This window comes from Hippopotamus amphibius, chromosome 5 (assembly GCF_030028045.1).
Source record: "Hippopotamus amphibius kiboko isolate mHipAmp2 chromosome 5, mHipAmp2.hap2, whole genome shotgun sequence".
NCBI classification, from domain to species: domain Eukaryota; kingdom Metazoa; phylum Chordata; class Mammalia; order Artiodactyla; family Hippopotamidae; genus Hippopotamus; species Hippopotamus amphibius.
The window spans coordinates 40,360,502-40,386,381 of record NC_080190.1 but is presented as its reverse complement, the minus strand read 5'-3'; the positions used below and the strand labels follow the sequence as shown (position 1 = coordinate 40,386,381).

Sequence of the window (25,880 nt, the reverse complement as noted above, 5' to 3'; positions counted from 1 at the left end):
CAGAGAAAAGTTATGAAGCAGAGCATCTAAAAATATGTTTGGAAAAGAAAGAAAATAGTTAGAAAAACAATCATGAAACAATAAACAACAGTCCCACCCTCAGCATTAAGGCATCTGCCTCAAATGGAGCTACTGCTGATCGTGTCGCTATTAGAAGATATGCAGCGCATGTGAGTGGGGGTGGCTGCAGTGCTCCCTTTTAGCCTCCTCTACAGAGATAAGTGGAGGGCACTGAGGGAGGCAGAAGGAGGAGGGCAGAGGAGAAACACAGATTGAGAGGCTGAGGGACAGCTGGTCTCAGAGCCAAGGCGAAGCATCTGGAAGCCACTCTTGTTCGTCTAAGGAATGGAGATAGAGGAAAAGGAGGCTTTTAGGCCCTGAGATGCAGTGTGTGCTTTCTCCTGATTCTGAGCGTAGTGCGGAGTATTCCTAATTGTGTAGTTCCCACGTGCAAACGAGGCCCAGAAGCACAACCGTTCAACAATGTGGGCCTTGTGTTTGTCTGAGGGAATAACCCCTCACATCCACTCTGTTTCCATCACCTGACAAGAACCAAACAGAACCCCGTGGGGTAACGTTGCTGCATAACGATCGTGGTTGGAAGTATGTTGTCTTGGTGTGGATTCAGGAAGGTTTAAAGCCATGGTCAGGCATAGAGAACAGACTAGTGGTTGCCGAGGGGGGGTGGGGGAGGGAAGGACTGGGAGTTTGGGATGAGCAGATGTAAACTATTATGTGTAGGATGGATAAACTACAAGGTCCTGCTGTATATATAGCACAGGGTAGATTCAATATCCTGTGATAAACCATAATGAAAAAGAATACTAAACAAAAGAATGTCTATATGTGTTAAAAAAGCAAAAAAAGAAAAAAAACATGGTCAGGGAACCAGGCTCCCTAAGAGCTACTTTCCGCTTCCTCCACTTATTCAGAAACATCTTGCTTCTACTACATACTAGCAAAAAAGTCAGGGTTGGTAAGCAGCCTGCGCAGCCATCTTGAATCCATTTTGAAACTGTTTAGAGTCACACTGTATCCATACATGTCTACAAAATGCAGTGACATGAAGAGTTGGGGGGTGATCTCAATGCATGATCAATGGAGACTGACGCCAGCCCATCAAGTTAATCCTGTTTAAAACAAACAAACAAGCAAACAAACAAACAAACCTAGTCTTTCCCCGCTGGACCCAGATTTTTGCCTTGACTAGCTAGGTTGTTGTTGCAGGAGTCTCTTTCCCATCTGCCTGTGTGAAAGCAGCCATGCAGTATGTGATTGCATGTAGATAGTTTGTCATTCAAGTTGTAGTTGCGAAGGGATGCCATACTCTGTGTGAGTCCTCAAGGAACTGTTCACCTGTGCTCATGGCCAGCCTAGTTCACCGTGTGACATGTCAGTTGCACAGTCAGCTGTCCCAGGAGGTCCACCTTGTCTTTGAACGCTATGGATTATTTGTTTCGCCTGTTTTCAAGCTCTAGATAAATGCAGTCATAGAGTATGTACTCCTTTTGCGTCTGACTTCTTTCAATATTGTGTTTGCAAGACCCATCTTGATTGTTTTGTCATTTTATATAGTTCATTCTCGTTGCTGTGTAATGTTACCATCGTGTGAAACACCTTGAATTATTTACTAGACTACTGTTGAATGGCAGTTCGGTGTCTTTCAATATTTATAACAACCCCGTGAGGTAGGTGCTATTATTCTGTTCATTTTGCAGAGGGGGAAACTAAGGCTTTGAGCAGCTTTAGAATTCATTTATCTCAAGTCACAGAGGCCACTGTGGTCTAGTCAAATCTTGAGCCCAGGTTGCCTGACCTGAGAGCATGTGATCTCCACCCTCAGTCTATTTCTTTAGTGAGGCAGTTCTTTGATCTGTTTTTTGTCTTTCTTCTGTCCTTTTAAATGATTCAATTGTGAACCTGTGGGAGCTGGACCAGGAGACAAATCTCTGTCACTGGGCCACACATGGACTCATCCCTTCCCCGGAGACTAAAGCTTTGTTCCTAGGTCAAGTTTACTGAGATTAGAGTAAGGGCTCTCCCAGGTGGTCCCAGTAGTTCACCTGACATGTCCAAATCCCTGTAAATCCTGTGTGTGGGCTCAAGCTGGGTCCCCCACTTCAAAAATATATTTAAAAGCTGAATAGACTCTTGAGAGGAGAGTTTAGCACATCTATTTTGTTAGTACATCTCTGGCTTTAACTGTTTTGGTTCCATGATATTTGAAGAAACCTGAGGACTGTTTCAGGCTTTCTGTTTGTTTTTTCTATATTGAGGATTTTTTTCTATATTGAGGATTTTTTTTCCTCTGTATTGAGCCTTCTCTGGCTGTTTGTAGGAAAAGAAATGTCAGTTCATACTTTACGTTTTTTTAGAAATTTTCACAAATACATTTTTCTTCCTGTTGCTTCCTGGGAGACATTCAAGTGGAGGCTACAGATTAACATTGGAAAGAAAAAACAGTTTTCTAGTCTTGGGGTCAGGAACCCAGTACGTGGAAGTGTGTAGGAGGCCAGTTCTTGGACTCTTCTTGGATGGAAATGGAGGGACATAAACAGAAGCACCCACTCCCAAATTCCATCATTAGTAGCATTAGTAGGAAATAAGATGTTCTGCTCTCTTCCCAACCATCTTAGAACAATGCAAACGTTTGCTGGATCTTTGGTGTGATGACAGGAGAGAGTACAGAGGAGGCCTGCGCCTCCTCTCAGAGGACAGACAACCTCTACCCAGGAAGGCAGCTCATCCACTTTGTTTCCTGCTCTGGAACATAGTGGGTAATTTTGACAGCCTTCAAATCTGGATGGAAGGTTTTTTTGTTTTTGTTTGTTTTTTGTTTTGTTTTGTTTTTAAATGACAAAGTTGACTGTGTATATATGTAGATTAGGTTTTACAACTTTTTTAAGGCATTTAATAAAAGTTAAATATGCAGTCTGCCCTCTGTAGAACTTCATCCTTTTCTTCCAGACACTCCTTTCCACTGTGGAATTTGTGAGCTGTGCTAGCCAGGAGAGCAGCAGTTTTCAAAAAAATAAAATAAAAGGGCAGTTGTACTCACTGGTGGATAGACATTCTTTAGGAACATCTGAATTCAGTCTTTCTCCACTTCTGAAATTGCCTTCCCTTCTCCCCAGCGTCTTCATGTCGTTGTCCTCATGCCCCACCACACACTCTGTTGCCCCGCCATGATTCTGTATTCCATCTCAGCCACCCCCCTAGCCAATGAACCTGCTCACCACTAATTCCAAGGTAATGTGGGAAAGCTGTATTTCTTAATATAGGATAGTAGGTCTTACTGGAAAAAATTATCTAAACTTTGAAAAATACTATGTGTGACATTTCAGAACTAGTTGTAAAACTCTAATCTCTTAAGACAATGCATACTGTTCTTCTATAATGTAGTTGTCTTTCGCAGTTACCAGTTTGGAACCAAGACTTTTAAGCCATCCTTTCCCCTCTGATTGACACCAGAGAAGAAGGGCATTCCTTGGAAAATAATTTATAAAGAGAATTTCATAAATGGAGTATAAAAAGAGAATGAGGCCCAGGGGTAAACATCTTCAGTGTTCAAATGGCTAGAACTTATTTTCTAAGAAGGAAACCCCTAGTAGGGTGGGAGATAAAATACAACATGTCTAGTTAAATTGGAGTTTTAGATAAACAATAAATAATTTCTTAGTATAACTATGGCCCAAATATTGCATGGGACATACTGTATTTTTATTTGTTAAATCTGGCAACTCTAACAAGGTTTTTAATATGGTTTCAGCACAATTTCAGTCATTATTTTCTGAGCATGTTCTGCATGATGGTTAGGCTTAGAGGTAGCCTCAGGCAGGCTTTGTGTGTGTGTCTTTCACCATTGTACCCAAAGCTCCTAGCACAAATGAGCTACTCAATTAACATTTTTTGAAAAAATTAATCAAAGGAATAAAAGAAATCTAGAATATAATGAATTTATGACACATGTAACCTAGGTAGGAACACAAGCTCACATATATAACATGATAATGTGACTAACACTATCTTATTTTGGATTTTAACTGGTTAATTTACTTACAGGACTAGCTAACAGGTAAAGGATCCAGATTCTAAATTTACTCCCACTTCAAAAAGAAGTGATAACTGAATGGGATGTTGAACAATAGTCTTACCTGAATTTGATGCAACCTTCTAAATTAGCTGATTTAACACCACCCTACTGGCCATATTGCTACCTATCTTCTTTCACGTATACTTTTGTTCTAATGTTCTAATCAAATAAGTCGTGTATCTTCAATACACATTTCTGACAGGGTTGAATTTTTTTTTCCAAGCTCTTTATTGGAAAATAATTGCTTTACACTCTTGTGCCAGCTTTTGAGGTACACCAAAGTGAATCAGCTGTGTTTATACATATGTCCCCATATCCCCTCCCTCCCGCGACTCCCTCCCGCTTTCCCTGTCCGGCCCTCTAAGGCATCACCCACCCATCATGGAGTTGATCTCCCTTTGTTATACAGCAACTTCCCACTAGCTATCTATTTTACAGTTGGTAGTGTAGATATGTCTATGCTACTCTCTCACTTCGTCCTAGCTTCCCCTTCACCCCCCATCCCCTCAACCCTATGTCCTCCAGTCCATTCTCTGCATCTGCATGACAGGGTTGAATTTGATCAAGAGGAAAATGAGTGTGTACTACTAGTCAGGTATAATATTGAGCCTTACTATAAAGTAAAAATTATTGATCTGTATTGTTCCTCCAAGGAATTTAGAACTCTTTATAACACTTTCATTTGTAATAGCACTAAATAAAAAAGCTGATTAATATGTAATATTTTTCCAGTGTGGAAATTCAGCATATGGAACTTCTCATTGCTCATTGGTAGAGTTTGTTTCACTATTTTTCAAAATATAATGATAGAACACACAAGAAAATTTAATATAATCATAAATTCAAATCTGAGGATTAAAAGGACCTTAAATATATATTATTTATAATTGAGGTTATATATTCTCTCTCTTCTTCAGAAGAAAAACCTGAAGAACTATAGAAATTTGCAAGGAACAAAAACCCAACCATTCTTATTTATTCAAACTTCCTTGTGAGACTGACCGAAACAGCGCTCTGTTTTTCTCACTCGCTTGAAGTTGTACTCACGTTCAATCCCACCAGCTGTGTCCAAGCAGTAGTATAACCAGAAAACTTGGAGTTCCAATTGAAAGAAAAGACTGATAAATTTAACTACATTAAAAAGAAAAGTATGTGAAGTAAGTCAGAAAGAGAAGGACAAATATTGTATGCTAACTCACATATACGGAATCTAAAAATGGTACTGATGAACTCAGTGACAAGAACAAGGACGCAGGTACAGAGATTGGACTGGAGAACTCGAGGTATGGGAGGGGGCGGGGGGTGAAGGGGAAACTGAGAGGAAGCGAGAGAGTAGCACAGACATATATATACTACCAACTGTAAAATAGATAGTCAGTGGGAAGTTGTTGTATAAAAAAGGGAGTCCAACTCGAGGATGGAAGATGCCTTAGAGGACTGGGGCGGGGAGGGTGGGGGGGACTCAAGGCGGGGGGGAGTCAAGGAAGGGAGGGAATACGGGGATATGTGTATAAAAACAGATGATTGAACTTGGTGTACCCCCCAAAAAAATAAAAATAAAAATAAATTAAAAAAAAAACTACAATTGTTAAAATGAAGTAAACAAACAAACAAACAAAAAAGTATGGCAAGCAATGCCATAAACAAAGTTATAAATAACACCATTCACAAAGTCAGAGAACAAAGAGCCAATAGAAAGATCACCTAATATGTAAAGAGTTCCTCTAAATCAGTGAGAAAAAGACCAACAGTGCAATAGAAACATGGGGAAAGAGTAGGAATGAAAGTTTGAAAAATAAAGTACAAACAGTCTTAAACATAATAAAAGGTGTACAACATTGTTCATAATAGCAGAAATTCAAACTAAAATCATATTGAAATAGCATTTTCATCTATCAAATTGGAAGAAATCCAAAAGTCCGGATGATGCATTCTGTGGCAATGCCATTGGGAACCTGAAACTCACGTGTGTCGCTGGTGGAAGTGTAGGTTGGTATAATCTGTGGAGAGTGATGTGATTATGTGGATCAGTGTCACAAACAGTACTGATTGACCTAGTAATCTCATTTCTAAGAATTAATCTCATAGACATTTATTCACATGTCAGTAATCAAGGTAATTAATTGTTGCATTGTTTATAGTGGTAAAAGGTTGGAAGCCTTTGAAATGTCTATTAAAAGGGAACCAGTTAAATAAATTATGGTATAATATGCAGGCATGAAATGAATAAGGAAACTATGCATAGATGTGGAAATACATAGATCTGAAGCAGCAAGGTGTGTAATAGTGTGGAAAGGAGGGTTAAACAAATAGTATATACATGTTTTAAAATTTACTTCTATTTGCATAAAGAAACTCACAGGATATACAAGAAACTAATAAAAGTGGTTACCTGTTTTTAGAGGTAGGGAGGGTGGAGATGGGGGCAAATGGATGATGGGGGTGAAAGCGAGACTCTTCTGTATACCTTTTTGTGTATATATACAAGAGTGAGTCAAAAATGATCTGCACTCTGGTTATATTAAAACTTCTATTGGCCACACTGTCTTATCAGTGCTTTCCGTTCAAGGCTACTGTCTCCCCAGTCACTGCTGTGCAGATGTGAACGTGTTACATCAGTTCACTTGTAACTGTGCGAGCAAAAATGGATGCCCCACTTGTGATTTGCACAAAAGAAGAGCAATGCGTAGTGATTTGTTTTTTGTGGTCTGAGGGTGTAACTGGTGCCATCATTTATCAAACACTTTGTGAGCAGTATGGAGAAAATGTTTTGTGGTGAAGTGTGTATGAATGGATAGAGAGGTTCAAGGAAAGTCGCACAAGTGTTAGCCATCAAGAATGAGCCAGACGCCTGTCTACATCCACGGCTGATGACAACATTGAGTGTACACGTGAAACGATGACACTCATCTGTTGAATAGATGAGTGACAGTGGGTTATGTAGCAAATTATTTGCAAATCAGCCATGGCTCTTCCTATGAAATAATCCACGAAAGGCTTAGGTTTCAAAAAGTTTGTGCTGAAGCCTAAACTTCAGATTAAATGCAGAGGACTGCTATCCAAGGGCGTTGTGATCTTGCATGACAATGCATGTCTGCACACTTCTGCCCATACTGTCAACACTCTGCAAAAACTTCATTTTGAGATGTTAAAGCATCTTCCGATGGTCCTGATCTTGCTCCATCAGACTTTCACCTGTTTGGTCCCCTGAAAGCAGCCCTATGAGGATGAAGGTTCACTTCTGTTGAAGAAGTAAAGACAGTGGTGCATTTGTGGCTCGCAGCTTAGCCTAAAACATTTTTTAATGAGGGAATACAAAAGTTTGTTGACAGATGGACAAAGTGTATTGAAAAGCAAGGAGATTATGTCAAAAAATGATGTATCTGTTTTTTCTAAAAGTTAAAATAAATTCTACAGTCAGAGTGTGGATAATTTTTGACTCACCCTCATATTTAAAGTTTGTGAGTCATGTAGATATTGCTTATTCAACACGTAAATAGTAAAAAAGAGAATGGCATTGCATTGGCCCAGAAGCAAGAGACAGCTTAAACTCTGGGGAGAACTTCAGGGATTCAGACCGACAGGTGTATAGAGTATGAAAATGGAGAGTGTGAGAGAGGAGAGGAAAGACACAGGAGGCGCCACAGAGGAGGCCTGATCACTGAACTATGTCAGAGCTGGCAGGTGGGAAGGAGTCAAACCAGGTGAGCAAAGGTGATTTCTAAGAAGTCTGAGAAGGAACAAACTCCCTGCAGAGGAGGGAGCCCAGGAATGGATCTGCAGAAGGACCCAGATGATTTCTAGGAGCCAGATCTAAGTAGAAAGGAGTGGAGGTCAGGAATATATGTCATGAGATAAGCAAGACACACACCTTCTAGAGCGCAGACTGTATCCTCTGGGGGTGTGTGTGTGGGGTGGGGAGAGCTTCTTTTGGGCAGCATTTGTGCATTCTCGTGCTTTGTCAGCCAGCCCCAAACACATCTTTATCAAAAAGCCATGGTAACTTCTGACAACTTATTTGCTCCATATGGTCTTATTTCTAAACTGAGCTTTTAAGATCCCCAAAGATTGCTCAACTTGGAATAAGAAGACTTGGATTTGAGACCCTGAGTGACCAGCTATATGACCTTGGGTAAAACACTTTGAACCTCACATCTTTGAACCTCAATTTTGCCATCTGTGAAACAGACACGAGGAGACAAGCCATACTCTACTGTGCTTTGTGAAGCTTTAGAAAATCTAAGGTTTCTGTGACAGGTAAGGGATTGATCACTGGCACTAGTTTTGTCTACGCTTTAGTCAATAGACACAACTGCACATTCTGCACCTAGATAAGAGGACCACGCACTGTTTGCTCTGTGCTGGGCTAGAAATAGCAGGGTGTGAAGAGGTTTCACAGCTGGAAAATGAAGGAGAATGCCGTGGAGTTTCGAGGGAAATCAGATTTCTTTCTACACTACATGTTTCAGGGAAGACTGAACAGAGGGAAGCACTAGGGCAGTCTTCATAATTTTTACTATCATCATTCACTTAATTATTATTATGATTAGTTTAAGAGTAAGTGAACTATTTTAATTATCATTAATAACAACTATTTGTCTCTTTTTAGCTAACATTTAGTGAGGGCTTAACTACTGGCCAGGCCTTGTGCTGTTTTATGTACATTTTCTTATTTAATCCTCATATGACTTCACTAAGGCAGCAACTGTTATGAAAACCATTCTACAGAAGAAGGAATGGAGAGGTTAAGTAATTTGCTCAAGGTCACGCAGCTGGCAGCCGGAAAAACCAGGATGCACTACCAGTCACTCTGACATGGAGCCCATGCTCTTAACCTTTGTATTGTTCTGCTTCTTTAAGGGAATATACATCCAGGTGAGGGAGGTGGGGTGGGGGCAGGAGCGTCCGTCTTTCTGCATTGTGAGTTTTCATTCATAATGTTGAATTGGTCAGACAGTACTAACAGGTCTGGCTGCCTCCAAATCTGTAACTCAGCCACGATTTTGAAAAAATGTTTCACATTCTTATCACTCAATCCTACCACCTGGGCAGCCATGTTCTTCCAAGACTGTCTCAGCCCCTGGCCCTCTACCTTTGCCAGTGATAGACATTTGAATAATGAATCACATTTTATGAACTATCATGGGAATGAAAGATTACCTTGGGTAAAAATACTTAACGTTCATTCAGTAAATTCTAAACTCCTACAATATTCTAGGCACATGGATTCCATGACAAATATGGGTAGAGCAAAATACCGAGTTCCCAATCTGCTGAAGTAGACAGACACGTCAGCAAATACAGTAGTCCCTCCTTATCCTCTGTTGCACTTTCTGCAGTTTCAGTTTTGAAGGTGAACCATGGTGTGAAACTATTAAATGGAAAATTCTAGAAGTAAACAAATTATAGGTTTTAAATTGTGCACTGTTCTGAGTAGCATGGTGAAATCTCCCACCGTCCTGCTCCATCCTGCCCAGAATGTGGGTCATTCCTTTGTCCAGCATGTCCGTGCAGTATAAGCTACCTCTCCATTAACGTAGGAAAATATACAGTGTGTATAGGGTTCAGTACTATCTGCTATTTCAGGCGTTCACGGGGGGTCTTGGAATGTATTCCCAGCAGATAAGGGGGGACTACTGTGACCATAGTTAACATAAGTTCTCTCATATCCTTAGTGTTTCCTAGATCTGCCTGAGCATTAAAATCACCCGAGGCACTTTAAAAACAACTACGGGTTCTTGGGCCCTACCCCAGACCCAACGACCTGGAATCTTGTGGGGAGAGTCCTAGGAATCTGTATTTTTAACAAATACCCTCTCAGAGTCTTATATCAGAATCTCAAGTAAGTTTGGGAAATGAGCTATTAGTAGAAACAGGATACTGTGGGGTCAGAGGAAGAAGCTAAGTCTGTGTGTGGGTGGGGAGATTAGCCAAAGCCTGAGAGCAATGTTTATGCCACACCTTGGTGAGTGAGTAAGCAGACAAGTTGAGAGCAGGGCACTCCAAGCAAGGAGAATGTGGGTGAAAGCACAGAAGCACAGGGAAAGAAAAAAATTTGTTCTGGACTGGTGCATGGGGTTTGTGGGACTGGTTCATGGAATTCAAGGCCATGAAGGGCAGTAAGTAAAGCTGAAAAAGGAGGTCATGGCCCCAAAGTGAGGTCTATGGACTTTACCATAGAAGCCAAAGGATTTTAAGCAAGAGAAATTTGGCAGTTTGGCAAAGGAGAGAATAATAGCTTGGTGGGGTGAGAGATGAGGAGTCCAGTTTGAAGGCTGTCAGGGAGGTTCTCCTGAGTAATTACCTAACAACAGTGAGATGATTTGAGAGGTATTTCTTAGCTAAAATTGACAGGACGTGGTGATAGATTGATTCTTTTTTTTTAAATGAGGGAGGGGGCAGTAGGATGTCTCCTAGCTTAAATAATGGGAGTGTGGGCCATTACAAATGGTGAGGAATGTGGGAAAAGGAGGAAGGGGTGATGACAAGAAAATGAATTTCTCATGATGCTGAGTTTCAGTGGCTCTGGGGGACCACACTCTAGGTATTTAAATAGTGGGTTGGCTAGAAAGTTCGTTTGGGTTTTTCCATAAGATATTACTAAAAAACCCGAATGAACTTTTTTGGCCAACCCAATATCTGAAGATAGATTTTGCAGTCCATACCATATTGATAGTAGACAAAGGCTTGGGAACAGGAGAGAGGGACTAAGGGATGCACAGGGGAAGAACAGAAGGGTGCTGGAGAGGAACGCTGACATTTAAAGGGACGTGAAGGCGCCTACGGCGGAGAGGTGAGAAGGTGGAGAGGCACAGGAGTAGAGTGATATCTTGGAAGCTAAGGAAAGAGGGAGTTTTCCAGAAAAGAATGGTCAACGGGATAAAATGGGAAGGGAGACATTGTTTTAGGGATACTTGGCTCCTCCATTTGTGCTCCCAATGCCTTGATTTGGCAACTCTAGTGCAGGTTCTACATGAATCTCCAATCTAAGGATTAAATATATAACTGACTGGGGGCTTTGTATAGCTTAAATTCTGTGCCTCTGCCTTGGTTCCATTTGGGTCAATCCAGGACAAGCAGCAATGTCCGGGGAGAGTAGCTAGGGAGGTTGAGTCTGTAGCTGTGGCTGGGCAGACTCACTAAGTAGAGTATGCAGGGGAAGCAGATCAAGTCAGATAAACACTGAAGATCCTGTTAGTGATGGTCATTATGACTACTGATTAGGCAGTTTTAAACACTCTACATGCAGTAATTTATTTAATCTGTTTGAACCTCCTGCTGGGCATAGAAGTCATATTGCAATGGATTAGTGTCCTTTACTCCTAATAATGACAGTGAGTCTTGAGAAAGGCATTAATTTGGTTCTTTCACGATTGCCTTTTGCTTTGTGCTTCCTTACAGAGGAAGAAGCCTTCTCGCTTTTCTTTTTTTTTTTTAAATTGAAGTATAGTTATTTACAATACTGTGTTAGTTTCAGGTGTATAGCAAAGTGATTCAGTTATATATATATATATATATATTCTTTTTCAGATTCTTTTCCCATATAGGTGAGTACAGTTCTCTGTGCTATAGAGTAGGTCCTTGTTTCTGGGTCCACCCTTGATGGTTAAATGGAAGACTGCCTTCGGATCTTATTTCCTTTTCCTGAGTTCTCTTAATTGAATCATGAAAATATTACACATAAAAGGAAGTCTTTGAGCCAGGCAGAAATGACCACACTAACGTTCTATGAGTCAGTTTACCCCAGAGCATGATGGGTTTAAGTGACCTTTCTTATGCTTAGGAATCTGCCCCACAATATAGGCAATGTAGCAGATGAATTTTTAGTTTGATTTTTCTTGAACAGAGAGTAAACAAAGTTTGCATGTGACAGCTTTTTGATGTAAACTTTTCAGAATGCTGATTTCAGACCATTTCAAGCCGATGGGCTCTTTTAGTTCACAATAATATACATTTTAGTTGCCTATCTCTGGATTGCTTATGTTGTATGTGTGAGGAAAAACCAGTGAAATAATCCATTTGAGGATGTGCTCATAGAGTATGTGGTTCATTTAACTTATTCAAATGATGTATTAAATGTGTCCAGTTCCATATTCTATAGATTTAAATGTTAATGACTTAGATTTCAGCACTAACTGAAATATGTTGGGTCCCATCAGCTTAATTGATTCTCAAAGAATATGGGAAACTTACCAGAATTATAATCACAAATTGTTATATATAGTTCCTTGATACAAATTTCAAAGAATATTTTACAAATGCATTTGTGAATGGGAGTTCTGTTTATTGTAAGGTTTGGTCTACTTTGGCTATTTTCTGTAGTGACGTCTGTGAGAAGATTTAGGACATGGCAGGTCTCACTTTAAGAAGAGGGTAACCTTCTTAGCCATATATGTGGCTGAAACCACAGTTCAGAATATGTCATTTTACTGAGTGCTGATACTAAAGCATATGTGCTGATAAGGACCAGAGTTTGTTTAATGATATCCACATCTGTCTATCATCCAACAAAATATTGATTAAACTTCTATTATTCATTCAACAAATATTTACAGAATACTTAAGGAAGTCCAATACTTCACATTTGCATGCTCTTTTTAATCTTTGCAACAGTTAACAAGAATTACGTTCCCCTAATTTTGTGAGCTTTGGAGAGGTTAGGCTTAGCTCGTTCAAGGTTTTAGTGGAGCCAGAAGTTGAACTGACTCTAAACTGTCTAGCCTCAAAATCCATATTATTTCCTCTCAGCTGGTCCCCGTTGGGAAATCAAAGTGGTATAAGCTACAGCCCCCACCATGGAGGACTGAAAATGAAGTCTGAAATAAAAGTCTCTAAAAAACATTAAATATAAGTCTAAAGCATCCAGATAAGTACACAGGAGCTAATAGGGACAGGAGTTTAGTGGAGAAGCATCAAGGAAGGTGATTTGAACCCGTGGGGTTTATGCTGCTTGGTTTTGTTTTTGTTTTTGATTTTGTTTTCAGCTGCGGCACGTGACTTGCAGGATCTCAGCACTTCAACCAGGGGTTGAACCCCGGCCACAGCAATGAAAGCCTAGGATCCTAACCAATAGGCCACCAGGGAACTCCCTGTGCTGCTTGAAGAACAGGCAGTGTGTGGTTAGGTGGAGGGTATGGAGAGATTCTTCCAGGTAGCATCGGCTGAATGAGAAAAGGTGCAAAGCCAGAACGAGCTATGTTCAAGACCTCCTGCTTGGAATGACGTTCTGCAGTGGAGAGCAGAAAATGTGACTGAAAAGGTTGCTGGAGCCTGCAAATGAAGGGCCTTAAATTCCAATCTAATAATTAGGACTTTATTCTGTGGAAGGACTTCATTCAATGGGGAGCTATTGAAAGTTTTAAATATAAAAGCAACATGATTAAAGAGTATTTTAGAAAATTTATCTGATTATCAGTTGGAAGAGAAAGTGAGAAAAGTAAAGGTTATTAAGGGGTTCTGAGCCAAGGGACGGATGTGATGGATGCTTTACAACCTGGGGAAGACCAGAAGGAGCAAGATTCATGGGGTCTGTGCCGAGGAATAAGGTCCAAAATGCCCGGCCAAGCCGTGGGGATATTTATTCAGGGCAGCGGAAGGCAGTCCAGTCAAGAAGAGACTCCAAATCATGGTTAAGAAGACAAGCAGGGACTTCCCTGGTGGCACAGTGGTTAAGAATCTGCCTGCCAATGCAGGGGACATGGGTTCAATTCCTGGGCTGGGAAGATCCCATATGCCGCGGAGCAACTAAGCCTGTGCGCCACAACTACTGAGCCTGTGCTCTAGAGCCTACAAGCCACAACTACTGAGCCTACGCACTGCAACTAATGAAGCGTGAGTGCCTAGAGCCCATACTATGCAACAAGAGAAGCCACTGCAAAACAGGACTTGTAGATGGATGGTACGTAATTAGAGAGGAATGAGAGCAGTGGCTCCTATAAGCCCTGAGAGTCATTTTAAGAACCAGTCATGTTCCAAAGATTAACTTGGAAATGAGTTACGTAGGCCTTGGAAAAGTTTCATCATTAAGAATCTTTCTCCATCAGGAAATGTTTTTTAAAAATACCAGTCTAATGTGCCAGGAATATTGCTACCTCCAATATAACCATGGAATCTAAACTTCCGCTGTCCTCAGTCACCATCTTTCCACCTGCTTCTTAGTGCAGGTGTGAGCTGTCCCCATCCAAATTGCTGAAGGAGGCTTTGGGTCCAGGTGTGAAGATTTGTGAACATCTGTGGGTGTGTGAACCCCTCTCCTGGAGGTCCTGAGAAGGAACTCCATACACATGCACCCCTGACTTCCAGCCACGTATTTCTCCATCCTAGGTCTACTCTAGGACAGTATGCAATTTCAGGATTCTTTGATCCAAAAATATTAACTCTTTTACCCTGCAATAAACATCTAATAGCTTCTCTTCCACTTTCCTGCTTCTGAAACAAAAAACAGCCATTTTGAGGGTTTTTTTTTCCCCCTCCCCTAAGGAGTTTCAGATCTTTTTTCTCCTCCTTTTCCTTTATTTACTCACATCCCTCCATATGGTAGATTAAGGGCTACAGGTGTCATACAGGAAGTTTGGGGACATAAGGAAGGCTGAAAGAAAATTAATTCACCCTCCACTTTGGAGGGACAAAAGGGGCTCCGAAGAGGGCACTGCTAGGTTTCATCACTTTCTTCTAAAACCAAAATCTTACTTATAATATTTTATTTTTATTTTTGTAGATTTTAAAAAATATTTTATTTATTTGTTTGGCTATGTCGAGTCTTAGTTGCAGCACGCGGGCTCTTCATTGCGGTGCACGGGATTCTCTCCAGTTGTGGCGCACAGGCTCCAGTGAGGGCTCAGTAGTTGCAGCGCGTAGGCTTAGTTGCCCCTCTGCATGTGGGATCTTAGTTCCCTGCCCAGAGATCAAACCCGAGTCCCCTGCATTGGAAGGTGGATTCTTAACTACTGGACCACAAGGGAAGTCCCTGTAATATTTTAGAATGTCACCATAAACCATGTGGGTATGTCACAACTTATCTAAGTATTTAACTCATCAGTGTCTTACATATTTATCTTTCTGTCCTTCCTCTTTACTCCATGGTGTACTTATAAAAGGATTTCTCAACTCCAAGTAATTTTAATCCTTAAATTAGAATTAAAATAATAGAATCAGCGATTTTAAGAAATACGATCAGGAAGGATAAAGAATCCAGCAGTGCAGAAGCTCAGGTGATTATGAAATGTTTAGGTTGTCATGATTTTGTTTATTGTCAAATCTTGTAAAAATACATGTTTTTAAAAAATAGACTATTTTTGAGAACAGTTTTAGATTTACAGAAGAAAACTGAGACGATGATAGAGAGTTCCCATACACCCTGCACTTAGGTTACCCTGCTATTAATTTTTACCTTAGTGTGGCACAGTTGTTACAATTAAGGAACTGAAAGCACATTATCATTAACTGAAGTCCATACTTTTTTTCAGATTTCCTTAATTTTTACCAAATATTTCCTCTGTTCCAGGATCCCATCCCCCATCACATTTAGTTGTCATGTCTCCTTAAGCTCGTGACAGTGACAGCTTCTCAGACTCTCCTAGTTTTTGATGACCTTCACACTTTGGAAGAGTACTGATCAGGTATTCGGTAGAATGCCCCTCTCTTGGAGTTCGCGTGGTGTTTTTCTCACGGTGAACCGGAAGGGACACAACGTGGTTGTTTTGTCAAATGTGAACGTCAGGCTAGAGCAGGGATCCTGCCCGGTCCGTCCAGTGCGCGCCCTGCCACACTGGTGAGTCCTAACAATTGTACCCCTAGTGGCGCACGCCTCTTTCTGTCCCCGCGGCGTCAGTTGGGCGACAGGAGGGCGGCGCTGGCACCCCAGCACCTGGACTCACCGCATCCGGCGTTGCACCGCGGTGGGCGCGCGGCCAGCGCCCGGGGCCGCCTCCTGGGCTCGCGATCCCCCCACTCTCCCGCTCCCAGGCCGTGAAGTCCCAGCGGAGGCGGACGCGGACCCCCGACCCAGAGGGCGCCTGGGAGCTGCGCGCGCCTGTTCTTCTGGAGCTTCGGGGAGAGGCGGGGCCCGGGTGAGACGCGGCGGGTGGGGTCGAGACTGGAGCTTCTTGCGAGCGAGTTTAATGAGAGACTGCAGTCAAAGGAAAATTGGGCAGACTCAAGGGCGCATGAGCAGAGGAAAGACCGAAAGCACAGAGCCTGTTACGTTCTTGTAGTCACTGGTGTGTTAGAAGGGTGGGAAGCTTCTGTGAATATGCGAAGGAAGAATGGATGGTTCAGAAAGTAGAAGATGCTGTCAGAGTTCTCCAGTGTCATAAACTTGTGCCTGTAGAGTATCAAAAAGCCAAAGATGAGTTGTTCCCCAACCACTGGAAGTTCATATCCCTTTCCTTCCCTTCCCCATGACGCCACGTTTTAACTACTGCAGGGACTCTGGGTTGCCATCTAGCTGTAAGGTGCTAGAATGTAGAGGACCTCTAACACCATGTTCCATCCCATGAGAAGAGGGGCTTCTTTAGTTTCCTTGGTAAACAGCTGAACGATGCTTGCATATTGTCTGAATTTGCCATCCAGAATTTTCCAACAATTTACATGTTTCTCAGATGCTTTGAAAACAATTCTGTAAAATATTTTAACAAGCAAAGCTGTGTGGATTTTTTTTAAGAAGACTTAGCTATACCCTCTCCTTGTATTATTGTTATTTTTTTTTTTGGTTGTCTTTTTTTCACAGCATTCAAATTCTTGTCGTTTGACATCTGTCGGTGGTTTATTTCATAGCGGTGGCTTCTAAAAGTCAAATCAACTTCCTTGTGAATATATTTTCCCCTTAAATTGTTTTCTCATTCGCAGCATTAGCATATTCAATAAGTCCTTCCATAGTGGGAATTGATGAAATATGATCATTTTGGGTCTTAAAGAAATTTTACGTACATCCTAAAACTTCTTTTGTGGGATCAAAATTTTAATTTATAAATTTCAGATTTGGACCGTTTCTGTGTTGCCCAGTGACTGCTTTGACAAATGATTTAATTTGATTTTTCAGGAATTTGTCAACTCATTTGTCTCCATTTTCACAACCGGTGTTTTGCATTGGCTACCTTATATGGTTATTTCCCATTTAACTCGAGTAGATTTTTTGTTTGTTTGTTTACTTTTAATTAATTATTTATTTAACATTTATTTATTGCCTGCATTGGGTCTTCATTGCTGCATGCGGGCTTTCTCCAGTTGTGGTGAGCGGGGGCTGTTCTTCATTGTGGTGCACGGTGCACGGGCTTATCATTGCAGTGGCTTCTTTTGTTGCAGAGCATGGGTTCTAGGCACACAGGCTTCAGTAGTTGCAACACACGCGCTCAGTAGTTGTGGCACGCAGGCTCTAGAGCTCAGGCTCAGTAGTTGTGTCACACGGGCTTAGTTGCTCCATGGCATGTGGGATCTTCCTGGAGCAGGGCTCGAACCCATGTCCCCTGCATGGGCAGGCGGATTCTTAACCACTGCACCACGAGGGAAGTTCCAACAATGGGGATTTTAAATGAATTCCTTTCTCCTTGGAATTTTATGCTGGGAAGTGTGAATGATAAATGAAGCTTATAAGAGGTGAAGTTTTTTTTTTTTCCAAGAGTAGTTTTAACATGAAGTATAACCCTGTGGAGTTAGTGATTTTTATGGAGGTAGTCTTAGCATGAGATGAAGTAAATACATCTTATTGTGAAAACTGTGTTCGTGGAATTGGATTTAGTGTGCTCAGACGTCAAATCCCATCATCTGTAACCTCTCTTTACACAGAATACTTTACAGCTGTATTTTCTTCATTTTCGTTTCCTTTTGAAAACATATTATCAGTTTTGAATTTAGTGACACTTTTTCAGTTAAAACTTTCTTATCTACCAACAACCACAGGATTGAAGTTGAACCTTAAATGTCTAGTGGGTAGTGATTGCATCAAAGTTGAGTAAGATGGCCTTCTTGCTATTTGGCTGTTTACAGATGTTATACCAAGATTGCTGGGGCACATAGACTCTGCCTTCTAAATAGAATGTATAGGAAAGTGAACAGAGTTTCCCATTTGTGATATCAAGTTCCAAAATCCGCAATATCTTCTCTGTGGGCATTTTTTTCTCTGCATGAAATAACTGTATGCCAAAAACAACAACTGCTGCTGATCAAGTGAAATGGGCTGTACTTTAACAGTTGCCTGTTAGAGTGTACTGTACTTCATTATGTATTTTAGAGACATTGTCTCAAAGGTTTAGTTTTTTAATTTGTTGGTTTCATGTTGCTATTGTTTGTTGGTTATAATGTACCTTGTGAATCAGGTACACAAATCTGTTACCCTTTGAGCATCAAACCATTTGTTTTCACCATTTTCTGGTTGAGAAATTATTTATATTTAAAAATATACTTATTTCCAAGTTTGATATAGAAAAATCAGAATGTAGAGACAAGAAGAAATGTAATTGCTTAGAATCACCTGACCCTCATGATGATTAATAGTAGCATTTCCAGACTTTTTTCTTTGTAGCCCAATGCATATGGAGATTATATATATATATTTTGGAATGGGACTAATGTTATTTGCTCTGCACCTGTCTCCTCACTTGGGCGTGTAACGTGATACAGCTTTACGTCAGTAAATACAGATGTGCAGAGTCAGCGTGTGGATGCACCACAAGCTATTTAATTGATGGAAATTTTGATGGCTTCTATTTTAAATAATATTATTATGAACATCTTTAGGCAATGATTTCTTTTTCTGTATTATGATGTTGTGGTTCTTTGAGAATTAGTGAGACTAGCAGGGGAAATCACAGTGAGGCATTGCATGTTCTCAACAGGACGGATAATTTTATTTCCGTGGAAAAATGTGTTTTAAAACAAACTAAAATTGAAAAACACATTTTTAAAGAAAGACCCTTTTTTTTTTTTTTCCACATGGCTTGCAGGATCTTAGTTCCCTGACCAGGGATTGAACCTGGACCGCGGCAATGAAAGTGATGAGTTCTAACCACTGAACTGCCAGGAAATTCCCAAGAAAGAGCTTTTTATCCTCAAAAATTTAAAACTTATTACAAAGCAACAACTATCAGCACCATAGATGTCTACACTAAAAGTAGATAAATTCTGTAGAAATACGTAAGAATACATAAATTATGAATACATAGGAATTGTAAATATATAAGAATGCTAGAAATAGATTCAAACTACTAAAGGATTTTCAAAGTAATAGGGAAGTAAATTATAATAATATATTTTGAGATCACTGGATAATAATGATGGAAAAGAAATAAAATTGACCCATGTAAGCATGAGACACATTATTAAAACGTCAGGTGTATCCAAAAAATTAATACGGTTTAATCATATTAAAATAGAAGTCTGAAGAGCATATTTGTCTCAGCTATAATAAATGAGCAAATAGAAGACATCAAAGAGAACAGGAATATTTTTATATATTCTTAAAATAACCTTTAAGATGATATAACATATTATATAAACAATATATTTTGTGATATATAATAAAGTATATATCAAAGGGAAAAAAGTGAACAAAAAGTGTATATTATAATTAATAAGATTTTTACTATACAAAATACAGAAAAAAGAACCAATATGTGTGTATATACATATACACACACACATATATATACACACACACACATATATATTTTTTGGCTGCTCCACGAGGCATGCAGGATTTTAGTTCCCCAACCAGGGATTGAATCTGTACCCCCTGTGGTGGAAGCTCAGAGTCCTAACCACTGGACTGCCAGGGAATTCCACAAAATACATTTTTAAACAGTGGATGAGGTTATTGCCTAGATTGTAGTTACTTAATACCAAAAGAGACAAACATAAATATCATAAGTAACTTAAAACATGGAAAAACACATATTCTCACTAGTAACTAAATAGGTACAAAGTAATCTGGGGGAAAAAAACATTAAAATTGCAAATATAACAGATTAATTGGAATATTTAGAAACAGGTATATTGTGGTAGCCTGGTAATTTGGCTTTGTCTTTCTGGGAAATGAACTGATAATACATAATGAAACTTACGAAATAGTTCATAACTTTTCATATTCAGTCATTTCACTTTGGGCTATAGATCCCAAGGAAATTCTCTGAAAGGAATGCCATCTAAGTAAATATCTGTGATTGTAAAACATTTGCAGCTACTCAGGTTAAGTAATAAAAATGAAGTAAGAATGATCTTTTGATTGTTTACATTTAATGTAGTATCAGAAGCCATAACATGCATGATCTCATTTTGTCCTCAATGAGGAAGCTGTGACACAGAGGTCACACAGCTGGAACTGGAAACTAGTTTATCTGGGCAGGAGTAAGACCTGCACTTAGAGTCGGGAAGCCTGGCAGTGTCCTGCATCGTCCAGATGTGGGACTTGAGCTAGTAATTTGAGCTCTGTAAATGTGTCACAAGGCCCAGCCTCTGCAGCTCCCAGCTTTGAGCAATATGTGAGATAATGCCTGTGAGAGTGGAATTCCTACCATGAGCCTGAGGTTGCTGCTTTCTGCAAATGAATCTTTAAATGAATCTTCAAACTGCACACCGAGGTCAGGGAGGTTTGGAACACTTTTAATGAGGAAGAGAGCAATGAGACCATAGCCCAACAGCAGTGAGGGGCCAAGTTCAAAGGTGACAGTGGAGTTGTCAGAGAAGTAAACTGGATTTGTTTGCACTGTGTGGGATGCAGGAGGGTGTAGAGGGAATTCAAATCCACTTATTTGTTTTTGATTATGCACACGTCAGAAAACCTTTGGGCATTGAGAAACTCAGGACCTGGAATGCAGGTTCCAGCTTCCTCTTTCCTCCAGTGCCCTCTCTTTCATAATCCTACTCACTGTGACACAGCCTCGGATTTGGCTCCAGGGATGCCCCACCCCACCATGAAATCATCTGAAGTCCTTTTCCCATGTAGCTTCTTTTCTTCTAGTCACGCAAAACCAAGGTCTGCCATGAGCTAGCCTATCCCCGCCTGAGTTCCAGAAGCTCCTCCATACTCCCCTTTCGGAGTCACCAATGGGAGTGAGGGGTGGATCTGGCAGAGACACACACTGCAACCCTGGGCTGGGTGATAAAGTCCCATCTCTAACAGCTCATGCAGCTGACCTCATGAGGGCAAAGGCCATCCTCGTGCTGGTGACTAGGGGTTCATGACTGAGACAGCAGCAGGAGAGCAGCGTGTTTTGGGGTAGACTGAGGAGGCTTCAAACTGGTACACCTCAGAGTGGAGTATTATGGGTGGGTTTTGAGTCAAAGAAAATGATAATTGGAATAGCAACAACCTCCTCATGTGTGTGTGTGTGCGCGTGTGTGCACGCGTGTGTGTGCGCCTGTGTGCATGCGTGTGTGTGTGTGTGTGAGAGATGCTTCACCCCTACAAAGTGCTCTCCTAGCCATTGTCTGACCTGATCATGAGCCCCACATCCCCAGACTTGCCTTAGAGCAGACCTAAGCCTTAGAAGACTTCGAAATCTGGGTGACTTAGGCCTCAGAGTACTATGATGTCTCCAGAGTAGATTAATGCCACCTGGGCCTCATCCGCCTCAGCATCTTACCTTGTCCTGTATTTTCTTTGATAGTTTATATAGAAAATTATTTGATCCTTTCAGCAACCCTATGAGGAAACTATTCTTAGCCCCATTTTATAGAACAGGAAATGGCCGTTCAACAATATTAATCACTTGCCCAGGGCCACTGAACAAGTAGGTTGCAAAGAGGGTGTCAAACCCATATTTGCTTGACTCCAAAACCTACACTCATGCGATTCCTGCGTGTGCTGAAGGGAGCTTTTCTGGGTCAGTGACCTGGAAGAAGGTAGGGATTTTTGCATTTTTTTTTTCCCCCTTAGGAACCCAGAATAGAAGTATGCCACCAACTTTGTGGTTTCTGGGCCACTTCCTGCTAAGTGATAGTGTTAGACGAGGTGCCAAAGATGTCTGTGTGCTTTTTTCTAAACACAGGGAGGCAAGCATTTTCTCTTTAACATGTGCTTTGCTTTCCATAGAGAGAATCCTTTTTCTGACAGCCACTTTCTTTCCAAAGCTTAGAACACCATATGCTCTTAAGAAGGGAGGAAAGGTTTCAACAGCAAAAAGAGTTTTCGGCTGCCCTGCCCCTTTGCAGTTCAAATATCCTTCAAAACATCTGCTTCTATTTTATTTGTTTGCTTTTTGGAGAATCAAAGGTAAATTTGAGATAAATAAGAAGCAAAATATCTTCCTGAAACAAACAAGCAAAAAAACCAGTACCTGGCCATCTGAAAAGATTTTGTTTGTTTGTTTAAAACATTGTTGGAGGGATAGAAAATCTGGAAAAACACTCATAATTAAGATGCAGTTAATAAAAACCAACAGTTCAGAGATGAACTATTACATTACTATAAGAGAGTAGTTCTTTCCAGTGGACTCTGATATTTTTGAAAACCAAGCACTTGTTGGGGAGGCAATTAACAAGATCATAACAAAGTTTCCACAGAAAACTAACAAAGCCTGGAGTTTATTGTGGATCTCAGCCTGCAGGGAGAAGGAACAGCCACAAGAGAGAGGGAAAAAAAACCCCACCTCTGCCGACAAATTAAGCTCTGGTGCATGTTCATTTGCACCGGTGGTCAGCAGCCCCTTAAGTCAAACATGCTGTGATGTTTTCACAAACCTTTTCCACAAATGCAGCAGTGTTGAACAATATCATTCCACCATCTGAATCTTATTAGGTATTTTCTTATTTGCTTACTTTTTTTTTAATGGCTCTTTTTTTGCATGTTGTAAAATTTACATGTAATGAAATATCCATTTTAAGTATACATTCTGTGAGATCCGGCAAATGCAAACACCTACGTACCTCAAACCCTCATCAAGACAAAACAGCATTGCCATCACCCGGAGGCAACTGCTGTTCTGATTTGGCAAATTAGTTTTCTCTGATGAGGGATGTCATCTAAATGGAATCACAAGTAGTTTTTTTGTTTTTTATAGCTTATATATATATATATATATATATAAATTATTTATCTATCTATTTATGTATTTATTTTTGGCTGGGTCAGGTCTCCATTGCTATGCACAGACTTTCACTAGTTGTGGTAAGCTGGGGCTACTCTTCGTTGTGGTGCATGGGCTTCTCAGTGTGGTGGCTTCTCTTGCTGCAGTGCATGGACTGTAGGTGCGAGGGCCTCAGTAGTTGTGGCACTCGGGCTCAGTAGTTGTGGCTCACAGGCTTTAGAGCACAGGCTCAGTAGTTGTGGCACATGGGCTTAGTTGCTCCATAGCATGTGGGATCTTCTCTGATCAGGGCTCGAACCCATGTCCCCTGCATTGGCAGGCGGATTCTTAACCACTGAGCCACCAGAGAAGTCCCTGTAGTTTTTTTTTTTGTGTAAGGCTTCTTTGAATCAGCAAAATGTTTTCATTTTTTATCATCCACGTTGCATATATCAGTAGCTCATTCCTTTTTATTGCTGATTAGTATTCCTTCAGAAGAGTAGTCTACAATTTGGGAGGTTGTTTTGTTGTTGTTATCTGTTTTCCTATTGATGGACACTTGGTTATTTCCAGTTTTTGTCCAAAAAAGGTGCTAATCATATTCTCGTACAAGTCTTTTTGTGGATATAAGTTTTCATTTCTGAGTTAATGTCTGTGAATGCAATTGCTGAGTCATAAGGAAGGTAAATGTTTAGTTTTATAAGAAACTGCCAGGTTTTTTTCTGAGATGGTTGGACCACTTTACACCTCCACTATCAACATATGAGAGCACATCCTTGCAGACATTACATGTTATCAGTAGCGTCTCATTTGGTTTTAATTCGCATTTCTCTCATGACTAATGACATTGAGCACTTCATGTGCTTATGGGCCATTTGTGTGTCTTCCTTTGTGAAGTGACTGTTCAAATGTTTTGCCCATTTTTAAAAAGTGGGTTGTCTCTTTATTATTGAGTTGCAGGTATTCTTTATGTATCTTCATGTCAGAGGACAGAGGGAACACAAAGTGCCCACTGAATTGAGAAGGCATCTTGAGACCAAAAAAAATGAGGCAGGTAACTCCACATAATCAGTGGATCAGTTTATTATAGAGTAACTACTCACAGGTGGGATCTGGATTGGTCGACAATGATGCAGAAGCATTCACAGCTGTACTCTCCACCACCGAGGGTCGACTGGGACAGTTTTATAATTAACCTAGGGTATGGTGATGGGTACTTGGAAACAGGACGTGCATTTCTATGTCAAGGTTTATGAATTTGTAACTAGTTTCATGGGCTTCAGGAATACGTCAGCGAAGATTTCGTCACTGTTTGGGGACTAGCAGGGCGTAGAGCAGAGGTCACCTGGTTCTAATGATTATTAAACAATATCTGTTAACTACAAAGCTCTTGATGACAGAGAAGTGATTCACTTTACAGTACAGTTCTGGGCAGGGTCAGCAAAAGAACAGGAAAGAGAAACTGTAAGGGCTCAAGATGGCTTCAATTATGCTAACAGCCATAATATGTCTGAGACCCTCCCTCTCCTGAGGGGCCCAGTTACTTGATCTTTTTGTCTGTATTTCCCCCTAAAATGTTGCCAGGAATTCTGCTCTGTTTAGTATTGATACTATACTCTCAGTGCCTAGTACGGCCCCTGGTACTTAGTAGGAGCTCATTTACATAAACATTTACTGAAAGAATCAGTGAATGAACAGATGAACTGACTTTTGCCATTAAATTCAAGACACAGTGTTCTTGAATTTAATGGCAGTGATTAACAAGGAAATGGAGAGAAAGGAAATTTTAATATTATCCTAGAGCCATAAATTGTACTTAGCACAGACTCAGGATACTTTCAGGGGATTTGTTCACCCAGGGGAAATACGGCTAGAATATCTCATGGACTAGCCTCATGAGTCCCCATGTATGAATCCTCTCGTGCAAGCCACCTCTGATGTCTACTATGTCCCGACCCCTTCCAAATCTTGGGTTCTGACCCAGTTTGTTTGATGGATGATGAGAATGTCTAGCCTTGGAGAGTTTTAGGTAACTTAACCCAGCGGATCCCAGCTTTCAACACCTTCCCCTTGGCTCCCGCTGACACGGATGAAGCTGCTCCCTGCCAGCTGGCCCCTTTGCTGGGCTCTGTGCCCCACTAGCAGGCCCATCCCCACGGGTGTGCACTGCGCTTCTGCGCCCCCACGGGCCAGCAGGGAGCTCTTTCCTCTGTCTTGAAGCGGTTCTCCTGGTCTTGGTCCAGCTGGCTCCGGCCTCTCCTGCTGGGGCCACACACTGAATAGTCATAGTTGGCATCCACATTTGTAGGGAACTTGGCCATTTACAGAGCATGTTCCCATCCATTATCTATATAAGCCTCCAAACAGTCTTATTTGTATTCTCCTTGATGTTTTTCCCAAAGGAAAGGCATAAAGAGGTGATTTAATTTTCTCCAGAATATAAAATTTGCCTTCTTGTGACCCAGAGTTTTCTAAGACTCTCTGGGTCTTGTTCAAAGAATATTGGAGAATTTTTTTTAGCTCTGCTGGGTATACATATACAGTGTTTAAAAGCCTTCATAGATTTCTACAGTTTGGCAACTTGGATTACATCTGTCATTAGAAATTTCATTACCATACCAAAGACACACGTGGGTAGTTCTCAACCTTTTCATTTTTATTTAACCATCATTATGGGTTCCCCTGGCTCACCCAACCCCCACCCTGGGATGACATATGCACGTATTATTTTTTAGAATGTCCACCACAAACTATTTATTGACTCACTTTACCTTTTTTATTCATCAGAC

General features: G+C 40.8%; 1 protein-coding gene across 4 annotated transcripts in view; it reads left to right on the top strand.

Annotated features, from left to right (window-relative positions):
* PAPSS2 (3'-phosphoadenosine 5'-phosphosulfate synthase 2) overlaps nucleotides 1–25,880 on the top strand; it is a 78,302-nt gene that overhangs the window by 22,448 nt on the left and 29,974 nt on the right. The window contains exon 1 of one of the 4 annotated variants that reach the window (XM_057735291.1): nucleotides 16,031–16,161. The exons of 2 other annotated variants lie outside the window; for them this stretch is intronic. The gene's annotated coding sequence lies outside the window, so the exon portion shown is untranslated. Of the gene's footprint in view, nucleotides 1–16,030; nucleotides 16,162–21,890; nucleotides 21,929–25,880 lie in introns of those variants that run through there. One more of the 4 variants, XM_057735292.1, reaches the window with a different exon arrangement.